The sequence below is a fragment of the Rhipicephalus sanguineus genome, chromosome 8 (assembly GCF_013339695.2).
Source record: "Rhipicephalus sanguineus isolate Rsan-2018 chromosome 8, BIME_Rsan_1.4, whole genome shotgun sequence".
NCBI lineage: Eukaryota > Metazoa > Arthropoda > Arachnida > Ixodida > Ixodidae > Rhipicephalus > Rhipicephalus sanguineus.
The window spans coordinates 628,852-644,159 of record NC_051183.1 but is presented as its reverse complement, the minus strand read 5'-3'; the positions used below and the strand labels follow the sequence as shown (position 1 = coordinate 644,159).

Genomic DNA, 15,308 nt, shown 5'->3' with positions numbered 1-15,308 from the left:
TAGTTTCTTCACATCTGTATCCTAATTACAACACTACGCTTAAAACAGTATAAACAACCTCCCGTATACCTTCATTGGCCTCATTATCTGCTGGTTTTTATTAAGGTTGTTTCTTAAACTATTGTGATATCTTCGTATAGTCTACTGCTTGTCTTGAGACCGATACGAAACGTAATCTTAGGCTGACTGAAGAGGCTGCATACGTACCGAATACTAGAGATAACACAAGGTAAATCGCGACGGCCAAATCAGATATCACTACGAGTTATTCTTCACATATAAACGTGTCAAGAAATGAAACCAAGCTCTAAGGCGTTGCTGTGACTTTGGGATTCGGTGGGCTCGAGTGAGTGCACAATACGTACCCCGTCCGCGGTGATTAGGTCCAAAAGGAGCACGATTGCGTGCTCCGGGAGGCACATTTCCTGTAAGGCAATCATTCCGACATGAAATATGCAAACGCACAAAAGACGTACCATCTCCTAAACCACCAATAAATCGTTTTTTTTTTTACTGTTGAGATGCACAAAAGTCTGAACGCTGGAACTAGGGCTAATGTCGAAAGATTGATGGTATCGCAGTGGCTCACGACGCACGATCAGATGGAATGGAAGTGCATGTTTACCTCGACTTACGGCGAACATGGCTGTTGTCACAATTTTTAATAAAACAGATTTCATTCGAAGGGAAAAATAACTAAAGCCTCCTCAATAATAGACGCACGTAAAAAAAGTTGCATACAGGGTTAAATTTTTGCCATGTTTTTGAAATTCTGTAATAAAACGCACATTGATTTTATTAGCATTGCAATAACAATGAGGAAAAACTAGAATCCAGTATTCTACGTAAGGTGGGGACTTGAAGCTGGCTATCGTAAAAAAATCAGATACATCTCTGGATGCTTAAAGATATCAATGTATGCATGCACGAAAGTTTAGCAGCCATTTTCGTGGGGTAACCCAGGAATTTAGGCAGGAATGCGGACTCACATTGTTGAGAATGTATTTGAAAGCTCAGTATAAGCTGGCATGGTTGTTTAAGCCTATTGCTCTACTTTCAGAATTGTTAATATTTTAATACCATAGTTGTTTCATATCAGTCTGAACAGGAAGCGGTGTTCAGCTTGCTGATGAGCCTGCGTGCTAACGAATTACCAGATATAACATTACGTGCATCCTGAAGGCTTAGCGGAGGCTCATTGCATCGCATTACCAATTGCAGGAAATAAAATTAGGCTACCCTCTAGGGTACTGTTTTGATGCTGGCCTTGAGCAGTCGCCTATGTAAGGAACAATACGTACCATGACCGTGACCTTGCGCCTGAGGGCCCCATGGTACTGCAATATCATCAACAATACATGAAACTCGGACAGGAAGACAACAATACATGATTGATTGATTGATTGAAATAACTTTAATGCAACAATACATGAGCTTAAAAATATTTGCAAATTAAGTCGAAACACAATCACAAAACCGCGAAATCCTGAACCCTCAGATATTTTATCTAGTATTTCTTCCTGGAGTGATGTCATCCTGCTTGCTCACGCTGGATGTGTATAAATATATTTTTACTATCATGCCTACAGCCGGCATACATGGGCATCGATGGAAATCAGCAAGGTAACAAATTTCAGCAACTGGAAGAAAAATATTATTTGATGTGCTTATACAGGAACGCTGAGCACAGATATTCCTTGCTTGCAAAGGCGATCGCATCCACCAGTCGTGCACTGTATATGGTTTCCCAGCTATGAAGGGCACATTCTTTTAACGAAAGAGCGGGGACTATTCGAGGGCTCATTTCTCTTGTTTTTGCTATATACGCCAGATGGAATTGCACCAAAATATTCTGTGTACGCATTTTTCCCTTGAAATATTGCGCTATGCATGAATGTCTGAGAAATCAGTACTTGCTCTACGGAAGGTATACTTTACGGCCAAAATAATTTCGGACTACTGAAGCCTGTCAATCTTACATTTAAAAAAATCACAAATTTCAGATAACCTTATTTTGGTCTATGTTGGTACGGAATATACACCACGTGGTGCTCGAATATAAAATCTGGTTTCTACCTCAATCAAAAGGAAATATATAGCTCTTCTGTCATGGCAAGTTTTATCATTACGATTGTCGTTTTAAGAAAGAAAATATCTTGAAGCTTCCCATTGAAAATAATGGGAAACTTCATTGAGGGAGCTGCCGTGTGAACAAATGAGAAGATAGTTTGGGACAGTGGCGCAGCCAGAAATTTTTTTTTGGCCGGGAGGGGGGGGGGGGCACCTCCTTGATGTGAAGTGGGGTCCGGGCTGGAAGATGTGTTCGAGTGTTTTTTTGTGCTCTATATGCTATTGCAAAAAAAATTCGTGGCGGGGAGGCACGGTTCCGGTGTGCCCCCCTCCCCCCTGGCTACGCCACTGGTTTCGGAGCAGAGATTGAATGACTTTTGCAGAATTGACTGCGCGATCTAGTGTCCACGCAGCGACACGCGCTTGAGGATGAGCGAGTGGTACGGCGTCCTTCGTAGCTGAAATCAAACACAGAAGCATGTTGGGATAAACCTTGTACGAAGGCATCACGTTGACGTCAAGACTGTGGTGTCACTCCCTCCCTCAGCGAACAACAAGCGCAGTGCACGCTAATGTGAAATGACATTCATATACGAGTTTTACATAGAAATCCCAGTAGCCAAAATTAAGGAGAAACAAGACAACAGAACGCCAGTGTGGCACATTAAATGACACCGGATGCAGCTCTGATAATTTCCGACCCTGCAAGGAAGGCAATCCTCGCGCCCCCCCTCGTCCCGTGGGCGCCCTCGACTAGGTCCCAGGGCCAAGAAAAAGAGCGCTATTCCTCACGACCCCGCCAACCTCGCCGCTGGTTGGCGCACGGTGACAGCTACTCCGGAATTGCCACCAGTCCCATGCTACAGGCGGCCCGAAGGGCACGCACGTGTCATGCAGTGAAATAACTAGCAAAGATTTTCCAGTGCGAAGAGCAGGTAGCTCGTCATCGAGGAGGGCAATCGTCGTGTGCACTAGCATGGCATAATAATTTCATGCCTACAAAGGCGGTTCCATTGATCACAGATACTTCGGTATTAAGCATCAATTTGTTCTTTCAAGAATAATCACTATGTCTTTACATCACATCGTCATCGCTATCAGCACAAGTGATGAGAGATACAGACGCTAGCAAATGATTCTGTGCACAGCGTCACCTCATAAGCAACATCAAATATCTAACATCAAATATCTTTTGTTGAACGGGACGTACATCAACCATGTTTAGCAATAATGTATTTTGGTAGGCAACGGTTCCTAGCTTTCCTCTGTTTATGGAAAGCTCAGCAGCACCGCTTTCGATTGATGCCGCGCACGTTTGCAGGTCTATTTGCAGAATAGCGTCATGTGCACATAATTTCCAATTCACGAACGCGGTTAAATCAATTTTATCAGTCAGCAAAGTTTTCATATCACAAAAAAAAAGGCTTGAATTACTTACCCTCTAACTTTCGCTATTCGATATGCTTATCCAAGCGAACATACGTAACTTTACGTCGAGGTCGTTTTCTTCAATGTAAGGCTCATAATCTATGTCGTATGCCGGTTTCCACCAAATTCTGGCCACGTACACCACCAATACACCTTTCAACTTGTTTCACAGAATTATACCGCATCGATATCAGTCACGCACTGTAGTTTCACGGCGGTGGTGGCGAGAATGATAATTACCTCGCCACATAAGAGCTCGCTGGAGCGAAGACGGCAGAGTCACACTGCGTTCTGAAGCGGGTGAATCGCAGCATTGGTTCCGTCATGGAATATTGGGGAAGATCTTCGAAGTGAAGCAGGTGCGCATCTTCACCAGAAAGTGTGTAGTACTGATGGGTGCATATTTAGAGATGAAGGCATGTAGCGATGACTTATCGCCGAGACAGCCACCGAGATGTTGTAGTGGCTCGTTACAGAGTTCGCTGTGCTTCTTCTACTACCTCCTATATTCACTGTAAAGCTTGTATACCAACAAACTAAAAATTTGAATAAAAACATGGTCCGTATAAGTGTGCAAGATTTCCGACTTCAATGTACGAGGTCACACATTCAATGACGCCAACGTAATTTCTTGAGTAGTCCATCATGTCTGCCCTGTGAGAGCTATTGCTGGTTTTTGACGACTGAGATGTCCCGTGATTGCACGTGCACGCGTGAACGTACTACCTAAATTTATATGAAACGGATGTTGATTCATCACTTCACCATAGGGGAAGCGAAATTGCTAGGTACTTTAACTGTGGTGTGGTTGACTTGGGGTTATTTCATTTTCTTTCTAGTGGCACCTTAACTGCTGACAAGATTTTCTTGATAACTTTTCTTTGTTTTCCGCAGGAGTTAAGGACTATTATATAGTTATGTAGTTTACCGCTCGTGGGGTAGACAGAAAGTTAGGTGGGCATATGAGATTACGAAGTTTGCGGGGTACAACATGGCAGCAGCAAGCACAGGACAGTGTTGACTAGCGAAACATAGGAGAGGCCTTTGCCCTACAGTGGGCGTAGTCAGGGCAATGGCGATGATGATGATGATTCACTAGTGCTATTTACGCATGTGTCCGACGACTGCTGGTGGACCAAATACATAAATAGAACTAGTGAATGTTTTGAAAACGGAAAACTGATCGAGGTTTTATTAGTGGACTCCTGAGTATAGTACATGAAGATGCCTCACACATGACGGCAGAACGCAATCATGCACGTGCGGGCAAGAGGCTTCTGTTAATATTCGTTTCACTTTGCTGGCCGTGATCTCACGCACGTAGCTCCAGCGGATAAAGCCTTTGGAGACCTTCTCAGTAGACTTAAATTACTCTTGCGAGTCACAGCGTCCTCAATAGGTAGGATTTCAGCGTGTACAAGTAGGACATCGCCTTCTCTAATCTTTGCTTCTTCACTTGTCAGACGTGTGCGTTCATCAGAGCTGTAGTCATTAGCAGTTGGACGTTTGTTTCCAGTTTTTGCGGTCTGGTTGTTTCTGCACTGTAGTCTCTCGATGACCCTCGGGCGCTTTGAACTTCGGTGTTTTTTGACTCGGTGTTGTGCTGCTGTCGTGATTGATCAACCAAATAAGATACAGGTCGGTCTACGGATAGTTATCCGTTTCCGGCTCAATGAAGCTAAGAGACTTAGAGCAGGCGACGGGTTCAACATTCTCGAGCACGGTAATGTCTCACTCGAAAGTTGAGAAGGCTTGCCGTACAATCTTGCGAAGCGATCTCTTTGCAGCCCTTACAGCCCATGCCGCTGTCCACCCCAGCACGACACGTTTGGTAGAATAGTGCTGCCTTCTAGACTTCTTTAGTTTTCCACACCTAAGTGACTATGGTCGTTTATTCACCGGGTTTCGCTCCGGTATACTGAGAAGCGCTCTATCGAATTGTTGGTGTATCTCGCACACCTCCGGGTATTACAATGCAGTAGGCTTTGACTAAGCGTGGCTTGAAAAAGAAATTATCATCCTGTATAACCTGATGCTTGACGTCTTCCCAAGACATAATCCCCATTAAAACGCCCACAAACCCAAGCAATACTAGTCTAGTAATATGCGGGGAGTGTTACAATGGAATATTCCTGCAAATGTCACAAGAAGAATAGACGCCTACAAATTAGATTGCTCTCTTTGGAAACATATTACGCATAACGCTATCTTTAACTGTCCGAGTTGTACTTTATCTTCTAAGGATTTTAGCATTGTGCTGTTGTCGCATTTTTTCCACTATTAGAAAATGCCTATGCCGAACTTTTCGACATACATCCTGTGAAGAAAAAAAAAAGAACAACCGAGTTCAACAAGGAAGGGCACGGCATGTCACCCCACTGTTTGCAGTGATAGCGTTACAAGAATTTGAGACGGAGGAAGTGTACACCTAACTACTCTTCAGATTCCAAGTGTAAGTACCCGCATACTACGATGATGGATGAATGCAGTGATAGGCCGAGGTCCGCCTCCACGGAGAAGTTGCATTCTTATCTCCTCGACCCTCCGCTGCCATCTTGAAGGAGCCATGGTGGCTGCATATTCCATGGAGGCGAAAATGTTTGCAGCCCGTGTACTTAGGTTTAGGTGGACGTTAAAGGGACTTTGAAACGGTTTTGACGATTTTGTACGAACACATTGAGCCGGTAGAGCAAGTCCTAAGGATCATTTACAGACCGATTAAGCTCTGTGCGTAAACGTTGTAATTTATTACAAGGTTTTAAAGCTGCGAATCTCGCCACCGATCACAGCGGCTGAGCCAAAGGCGTTTTTCAAAACCGCCCATTTCCAGTGCGCGTCGTCGTGGAAGCGCGACGTCACGCAGGCGGCTGATATGATTGGATATGTCCAGTCCACGTCACTGAACCTCCTGAGGACAGCGAGCGTCGGCTGCCTGTGTTACAACTTGCTCCGTGGTGGAGCGAGCTGAGCGACAGTGCTTATCTCGAGGTTTCTTTACTGGACACAATGAATTGCCCTAGCCGTGTTGTGTACCACATATCTAGCAATGTTCTAGCAATTGGTGAGTTGTAAAGCTGCAATATCGTGCAGTGTTCGTGAGGCATCTGGTGAGCGGAATCCCTTCAGTTCGTCGCTGCAATGAGCGTCGCGCTCGATCGCTATCCGTTGAACGCCACGATCCACGTTATTGTGGCTATAACTTCACCCCTGAAGACACAACCACATTGCCCGTGTTTACGCTTATCGGTGATCGTTTCTCGAATTATTTTTGTTTGTCCGCATGCTTTGCAGATTGTCGACGTACAAGAGAATAACATAAAATCTGCTGATAGTGTGGCGGCACCTGTCGGAACAGATATCACCACTCTCCGCGAGCTTCGTCTTAGTTGGGCCTCCGAGATTGCGTGCAAGCCGTCGGCGTGCAATATCTGAGGCCATAACTGGGCGAAGCTCAAACCATCGAGTGCGCTCATGAGGGCGCTGCGATCGCCGGCGATGCGAGGGTGTCTGTGAGGTGAGGGTGCAAGGCAGTGGTGAGAAGGAGGGTATAGATATCAATTCCGCAGCGTCATTGGTACTCGGTGTGTCACTTATTTCTGGTGCGAATGATTTGGGGTGCTCCTGCCTAAATGCTGACAAAACTTCAAAAAAACCGTTTTCAGGGTCCCTTTAAAAGAACCCGAGGAGGTCGAAATTTCTGGAGCGCTCCACTACGCGCGTCTCTCATAATCATATCGTTGTTCTGGGACTTTAAACCACAGATATTATAATTATCATGTAGGAGCGTTGACTAAATGGTAGAAAAGAAATTTTAAAAACCACATGAAAGGATATTCTATACCAACGTAAGTATAGCGTTACTGTTTACCAGAAAATAGTGCCTCCATTTCTTTGCATTCGCAAGCAGTAATAGTTTTTCTCTGTGTGATACATTTTGTGCTGGCCTCGTTTAGCAGTGTTTCACTTTTCGGTTGCTCGCTTCTGTAGGTTCTGATCACTCAATCAGGTTCGCGACAGCCATTCATCGTAGCCATTGAGTGAGATATTTTATACGCCTGCATGTGCGCCCAAGCCACGGTACTTGATAATTTAATTAGTATGTGACCATATATGTTACGTATGAAAGAATGAAAACTAGAAGATCATTTTTATGTGTTGTGGTTCGGTGAAATGTTTTCCCTATCAGTGCTGAGTGTTTCGGCACCTAGAGCCGAGAAGCACGTAATTATCGAAGCCTATCTTCTCCCGATTCTAGCTATCTCATTCACTTACATGTCAATTTGTTGGAGTCGCACTTGCATAGTGACACCTTTTGTTCGCACAGCATTTCGAGTGCCAAGTCGTTGCTACCACATATATTGCTTCACCACAAGGGCGAAGCAATTAATGCGATAGCAACACGTCAGAATGTGTACAGAGCAAGGCTATTCCCAACACTTTAGGCATCTAGCATTACATAGGTCAACAAGCACCGGCGTAGAAAATCCGGCCGCCGCGGCGGGCAAAACACTTTGTGCTGTGAATGACTTCAACGCAAACTGAGCGGTAAGGGTCACAGCGCCTCCAAAGGGTATGAGCCATCTGTTAATCTCTCTTCAGGAAGGGCGCGCGCGAACACGCCCGGGCAATCAAAATACCTAGTAACTGCTAGATGCACTCCAACCAATCTCAAGGACCCCCTAGCGGCTTGCCTATGGCCGGCGAATTTGCTTACTCTTCTGCGGGAAGAAGCGTAAGAAAGAAGCGTTGTTGACATCTGCTACGCCAGGAGCCGAAGCAATCCCGCTTTGAAATTACAATGCCTGCTCTTTTATGAAATTGCCACCTGCTCGTTTATTCTCTAGCACTCTAGCCTGATTTATGAAAATAGCCGGCGAGAGTGCGAGAGCTGTTCACTACGAGAGACGAAATACGCTCGGCCTAAAGAGGTCCGCGTTGAAATAGGAAAATACTCACCTTCTTCAGGTATTCGCGGAAGAGATGGTTGTTTGAGCCCCCTATTCTTCCATCCAGTTCTTCCCGGACGTTTGTAAAGCGGATCGTATGCTAACGCGGAAGGAATGGGTATAAGATCAGCCCAGAATGATTAGTACTTCAGGTGGAGGAGCTGCAAGACGTTTTGTTACCACAATAAGTATTCTAGGAATTATTCGCGTTAGCAAACTTTCTACCCTTTTATGGACGACATATAGCCAATATTTCGTGCCGTTTCCATATTTCCTTGGAGTTGTTGTTTAGGAGAGCGTTGCAACAACTATTGTTCTTAGACATGAAGAGAGGAATCTTTATTGTACATATTAATTGCAATTATTTAAGAACACTGATCTAAAGAGTCATAAAAATCGCGTGGATGACATATTAGCGAGGCGTGGTTGCCGCTAGAGCACCCATGATTTCATATACATCAAAGTGCAGGAGCGCCGCTAGCGAAATCAATGAGAGTGTAATGGCAGAAAAATTCTAACCCAAGCAATATGTGGTTGTAGAGTGGCCCATAAGCGAGATTAAATCAGATGTAGGTTTCTGGCTATGTTTGTACAATTTTCTTATAGACCGCAGTAATTCATCACTGCCTGTTTTATGGCTCGTTGTGTCCATTCGGCACAGCACGACGCAGCATCTCTTGGAGGTGCTGCGTCGTGCTGTGCCGTTAGGACCCCTTAAGTAAAGTAGAATGCGGAATAGGCGTGAAATTGTTCAATGCGCAGCCAGAAATGTAGAGCTCTCTTCAAAGCTAAGATGTATATCGATCGTAGTATCTGTTGACGACACTACAGGCACTATTGAACAAGACTTCGACGCACCTGTAATGCTTAGGGACATGCAATGTTAAAATTTCTGATAGCAATTTGTCAGCTGTGAACACATAATTCCACTGCGTCATTTGAAGTTCAGCTACATGAGAACCAATATAGATCTTCTGCTTCTGAATCCTGTCCTTCCCATCCCACACAGTTGACGTGTAGTACGAGCAAATCAACAGCTCGAAAAAAAAAAGATTGGAGCGGAACTCCTCTCTATTTCATAAATTTTATCCATTCGTTATGCATGCTACATTTCTTGACAAATTTCAGCAGCTGACTTCATGGAAGAGCAAGAACCTACCACCTTCGTCAGGGATTCCTACGTTGAAGGGCACTACTACATGGACACCCTCCAGCTTCATCGGCAAACACTGGAGACTATGAGCTGTCAGGTATTTATTTCTCTGCGAAACAATTGTACTTAAATGAAGCTCACTTTTACGGGTCCCTATTTTGAAGAAAGCGTCTAGGTTGCCTTCCTAACTTTTCCTATTCTTCTAGGCCAATTTACAAGACCAGTTTTTAGCAAGCTTTTTTTTCTTGGTCTTTGATTTCTTGGCCTCAATGAGTGCCTTAACTTTCTTGAAGCCTTTTGTGAATGCAGTTCGTTGTGTCTCTTACTGAGTCCGCTATGCCTTGCCCTACTTTTGGAAGTCTGTAAAAAAATATCCATTGCGGCTAACAGCGCGAAACACGTATGCACGAAGGAACTAGAAGTGGACACAACACAGCGCTGACTTTCAACTGATTTTTATTGAAAAACACGAAAACATATATACATGAAAAAGAGACCAACACGTGACAAACCAAGCCTTGGCAATCTAAAATCAATTGACTCAGAAATGCGCGCTACGCTAATCAAAGCAAAAGGGTCTACAAGGTAAAGAGGCATAACCAAAACATACACGGGGTATAAAAAATATTTATCCACAATCTAACATGTTAGCTTCGTTATCTAGTAAGGCAATAGATGGCTGGCTGACACACTGACACCCGTTCTTGCGTAGAAAAAGCGCCTCCATAATTTCCCTTGACAGTTTTTCGGGGTGCTTGAAGAGCACCTTTGTTTTGTCAAAAAGGGGGCGGCACCCACAACACGACAGTGCATGGACAAATGTGAATGCGCAAAGCCTTTCAAAGAACTGTGGTGCTCCCTCAGCCTAATATTTAAACAACGCCCGGTCTGTCCTATGTACTGACGATCGCATGTAAAGGGAATTGAGTACACCACGTTTGAATGCACGGAACGAACTTCATACCGTGTTTCATAGAGCATTGCAGATTGATTCTATTTTCTTTGTTGTCCAAACGCCTACTTACTGCCTGGCAAACACCTTTCAGCTTCGACTTGCTCGAAAACCCGACATTTATTCCGAATTTAGATGCAACTTTCTTTAACCTGTGTGAAAAAGAATGGACATATGGGATACAGACAAAACGGCTAAATCTTCTTTATCGCTCTTTCGTGAGGGCTGTCTCTTGATCTCACGAAGCAGTTTATCGCATGTCATAGAAATGAGTGACTTAGGATAGCCGGCCTCGCGCAGCCTTTGTACCCGATTAAGAACGCTGTCAGGTATACGATGGGGACAACACTTGTTGATGACAGGCCTTATAGCGGAAGTCGCAATACCTTGTTTGATTAATTTTGAGTGCCCTGACCTGAAATCAAGAAGAGACTTCATTGACCTCGGTTGATAGGACCAACAAACATGGTCTACTTTAAAGTAGAGCCTCAGGTCTAGAAACTGGAGCTCCTCCTTCTCTGGAACTTCAAAAGTAAATTTGAGACCTTGCCCCTGTTCCTTAAATACCTTCAGAACGTCTACAATAGAACGCTGCATGTTATGCCTGCTGACTAAAACCAAATAATCATCAATGTAGCGGAAAATGTGCGTAGCTAGTCCACACAGGTTACTCTTAATTTTATGGTCGACGAAACTCCAGAATATGTTGCTCAAAACGGGGGCTACGCAGGAGCCTATGCAAACTCCTGCTCTTTGGATAACGGTCCTTCCTTGCCACGCAACAAACGTGGATTTCAAGTAAAAATCCAAAAGCTCTAGGAAGCTAGAAGCCGGAATTTTACATTTTTCGGGGAAGCCTAACTTTCGAGGAAGCCGCACGCACAGCTATTAAAGTTTGTCAAAGATTGCATCGACGGGCAAACGGATGAGTTAGGCTTCCTCGAAAAATATAAAATTCCGGCTTCTAGCTTCCTAGAGCTTTTGGGATTTTTACTTGAAATCCACGTTTGTTGCGTGGCAAGGAAGGACCGTTATCCAAAGAGCAGGAGTTTGCATAGGCTCCTGCGTAGCCCCCGTTCTGAGCAACATATTCCTGAGTTTCGTCGACCATAAAATTAAGAGTAACCTGGGTGGACTAGCTACGCACATTTTCCGCTACGTAGATGATTATTTGGTTTTCGTCAGCAGGCATAACATGCAGCGTTCTATTGTAGACGTTCTGAGGTATTTAAGGAACAGGGCAAGGTCTCAAATCTACTTTTGAAGTTCCAGAGAAGGAGGAGCTCCAGTTTCTAGACCTGAGGCTCTACTTTAAAGTAGATCATATATGTTGGTCCTATCAACCGAGGTCAATGAAGTCTCTTCTTGATTTCAGGTCAGGGCACTCAAAATTAATCAAATAAGGTATTGCGACTTCCGCTATAAGGTCTGTCATCAACAAGTGTTGTCCCCATCGTATACCTGACAGCGTTTAATCGGGTACAAAGGCTGCGCGAGGCCGGCTATCCTAAGTCAGTCATTTCTATGACATGCGATGAACTGCTTCGTGAAATCAAGAGACAGCCCCACGAAAGAGCGATAAAGAAGATTTTAGCCGTTTTGTCTGTATCCCATATGTCCATTCTTTTTCACACAGGTTAAAGAAAGTTGCATCTAAATTCAGAATAAATGTCGGGTTTTCGAGCAAGTCGAAGCTGAAAGGTGTTTGCCAGGCAGTAAGTAGGCGTTTGGACAACAAAGAAAATAGAATCAATCTACAATGCTCTATGAAACACGGTATGAAGTTCGTTCCGTGCATTCAAAACGTGGTGTACTCAATTCCATTTTCATGCGATCGTCAGCACATAGGACATACCGGGCGTTGTTTAAATATTAGTCTGAGGGAACACCACAGTTCTTTGAAAAGCTTTGCGCATTCACATTTGTCCATGCACTGTCGTGATTGTGGTGCCGCCCCCTTTTTGACAAAACAAACGTGCGCTTCAAGCACCCCGAAAAACTGTCAAGGGAAATTACGGAGGCGTTTTTATACGCAAGAACGGGTGTCAGTGTGTCAGCCAGCCATCTATTGTCTTACTAGATAACGAAGCTAACATGTTAGATTGTGGATAATTATTTTTGATACCCCGTGTATGTACTGGTTATGCCTTTTTACCTTGGAGACGTCCCGTTTGCTTTGATTAGATGCGTAGCGCGCATTTCTGAGTCAATTGATTTTAGATTGCCAAGGCTTGGTTTGTCGCGTGTTGGTCTCTTTTCATGTATATATGTTTTCGCGTTTTTCAATAAAAATTCAGTTGAAAGTAAGCGCTGTGTTGTGTCCACTTCTAGTTCCTTCGTGCATACCTGTTTCGCGCTGTTAGCCGCAATGAATCTACACCAACGCGCCCAGTTTTCCATCCTACTTACAAAATTATCCACCATGTTTCTATCTGCAAAAGGTTAAGGAAAGAGCAGCCAAATCTAAGGCGTCTTTGTAGCAAAATTATTACATGGGCTCGCAGGAGAGTAATATTTATATTACAATAATGTGTGACTCGAAATGTAAAGCTTTACATGGTGAACACGTAAACTATTATTAAATTTACGAGGTAAATCACAAAAACATGAAAATACGTACCCTCTTCACGTATTGGAGGAAGAGATGGATGCTTCGAAAGTCTAGGTCGGCTTAGCAGGCCTTGCGGGCGTGTGTAAAGCGGATCATTTGCTAGCGTAGGCAGAATCAAATGAGCTCAGAATAAGAAATTAGAAGAGCAGCATCAAAGTGTCTTACCACAAATGCATGCTAGCAGTGATGGAATGCGTGTGATGGTGTGATGAAAGCGTCAAGCTGTGGATCCAGGACCGCTGGCCAATTAACGTAATCGACTCTCGAGTGCACTGACGCCAACCGAAAATGCATTTACCGATTAGAAAATTAAAAAAAAACTCTTAAGAGAGGTTACTTACGGTAACATAACGATACAGTCCCACTTGAAGCACCAAAGTTCGTTGCATAAGTAACTAGTGTCTCTCGCCGTGATTTCATCGACCTTTAAGCTTCTTGACGCTCCGACGCCAACTTTTGGTTGAAGCATTGCATGTCTAGCGAATGTCGTCACTGTGGCTGGCCCCAAGGCATAACGTGCCTGGCAGTCTCAGAAGCAGCAGTAGAGACCACCGTAGCCTCGAAAGGCCACCGCATCTTCAGCTACGATGCTTGTAGCTGAAGCCGGAATAAAATCAACCGTGAACTGCAGCCGCGACAGCGGCCACCTCATCTGGTTCCAGGACAAGTAGTCAAACAGGATCAAATGCTCTAGCCGTCTGTTGGCCCTTATCATCGAACTGCCTGACACCCCCCTGGCTCAGGATTAGTTGACAGTCTCGCCTACCTGGTCTGGTACAGTAGATTATCTCGGCTGGTCAATGGACCCATAGCTCAGCAGGGGTACAGGCCTTCGGTGCAGAGCAGCGTTGTGTAGCTGTCTGGAACGAATTTATCATTGTTCACCTCCATCGTAATGCTCCCGCCGTGGCTGTGTTCGAAACCACGAGTTTCCGCTCAGCATCTGAGCACCGTAATCACTGTACCAACGAGGCGACGAAGCAAACGTTTTTAATTCTTAGGGACGCCGCAGTAAAGGGCACCCAAAGTTTTCACCATTTGGCGTTCTTTAAGGCGCACCTAAATCGAAATACGCGTGACTTTATCATTTGGCCTCTTTTGAAATGCGGCCGTCTCAGACGGAATTCGATCCCGCGACCTTAGAGTCAGCGGTCGAGCACCATAGCAAATGAGACCACCCTGGCGGGTCGAAAGGAGTATCTCGTAGGTAACGTTAGAAATGCAGAGTCAAGTCCTTTTCTGCGCTTCGTGTGTGCCTGTGTTATTATTTTCACTTTGTCTTATTAGTACAGTTCAAATATTTGATGAAAGCTGTAGCGTATGGTTTTTGAGTAGGCAGAAGTGCGAGTAGGCAGGCGAAGGGGCAGGTAGTGACAGACAACAATGAGATTCCCGGCGAACGAAAGAACATAACCAGGCATAGCGAGGCATACCTAGAGGTGCCTAAAGGAGCAGACTATGCGCAAGGCATATGACCCAAATTAAAGTGACCACATAAAGCGCGTGGTGTGGTTGGCGAAACAATAGTGCGTGCAAAATCCAGCGGCTGTTGAATCGTATGGATTTGTCTTCAGTGGTTTGTCTTCATGCGGAAGGCTTACATTCAGCTCCACGATAGAACAACATTTAGCTTAACACCATCATCGTGGTTTTCTTACAAAGCAACAGCTTCGCGAGTTGAGGTGTTATGGTTCTGACACCCGGAGAGGTGGCTGCTTCATTGAAGGGGAAGAACGCCTGATTCACTGGATGGGGAAAGAAGCCACGGACGGCCGTTACATGGTGAAGTGCAAGTATGGTGTTTTGTGTTCGAACCACATTATACTAGCGTTGAGCTAAATATTGGCTATGTGGTCCGAAAAAATCTTTAAATAGCTTTATTATATAGACGATGTCTATCACACTCTAAACGATGATGCGAACTAAGTTTTTGTGTGTGCGTATTATATTACGGCCTTAAGTTGGCTGTGTTGTCAAGTACCCCCACCTGAATGAACTTGTGATTACACATGCATGTATTCTTTAAACTTATTAATATGGTCTTAAAACAAAAATAAGTAAATACCTACCGGTTTTAGGAGTTACTGCAATCACATGCGTCGGCCCTTGGTCAAACGCGGACAGCACAGAGAATAGGCCTAACAAAAA

General features: G+C 44.5%; 2 long non-coding RNA genes across 2 annotated transcripts; both read right to left on the bottom strand.

Annotated features, from left to right (window-relative positions):
- Nucleotides 1-1,300: 1,300 nt before the first annotated feature.
- Nucleotides 1,301-8,496, bottom strand: LOC119402564 (uncharacterized). The gene is made up of 3 exons (XR_005185820.1): nt 8,455-8,496; nt 5,970-6,071; nt 1,301-1,337 (listed from the first exon to the last, which is right to left on the bottom strand). It is a non-coding gene; the product is annotated as an uncharacterized LOC119402564 (long non-coding RNA).
- Nucleotides 8,497-8,516: 20 nt separating this feature from the next.
- Nucleotides 8,517-15,308, bottom strand: LOC119402563 (uncharacterized). Its single transcript, XR_005185819.1, has 3 exons — nt 15,230-15,308; nt 13,170-13,259; nt 8,517-8,544 (listed from the first exon to the last, which is right to left on the bottom strand). It is a non-coding gene; the product is annotated as an uncharacterized LOC119402563 (long non-coding RNA).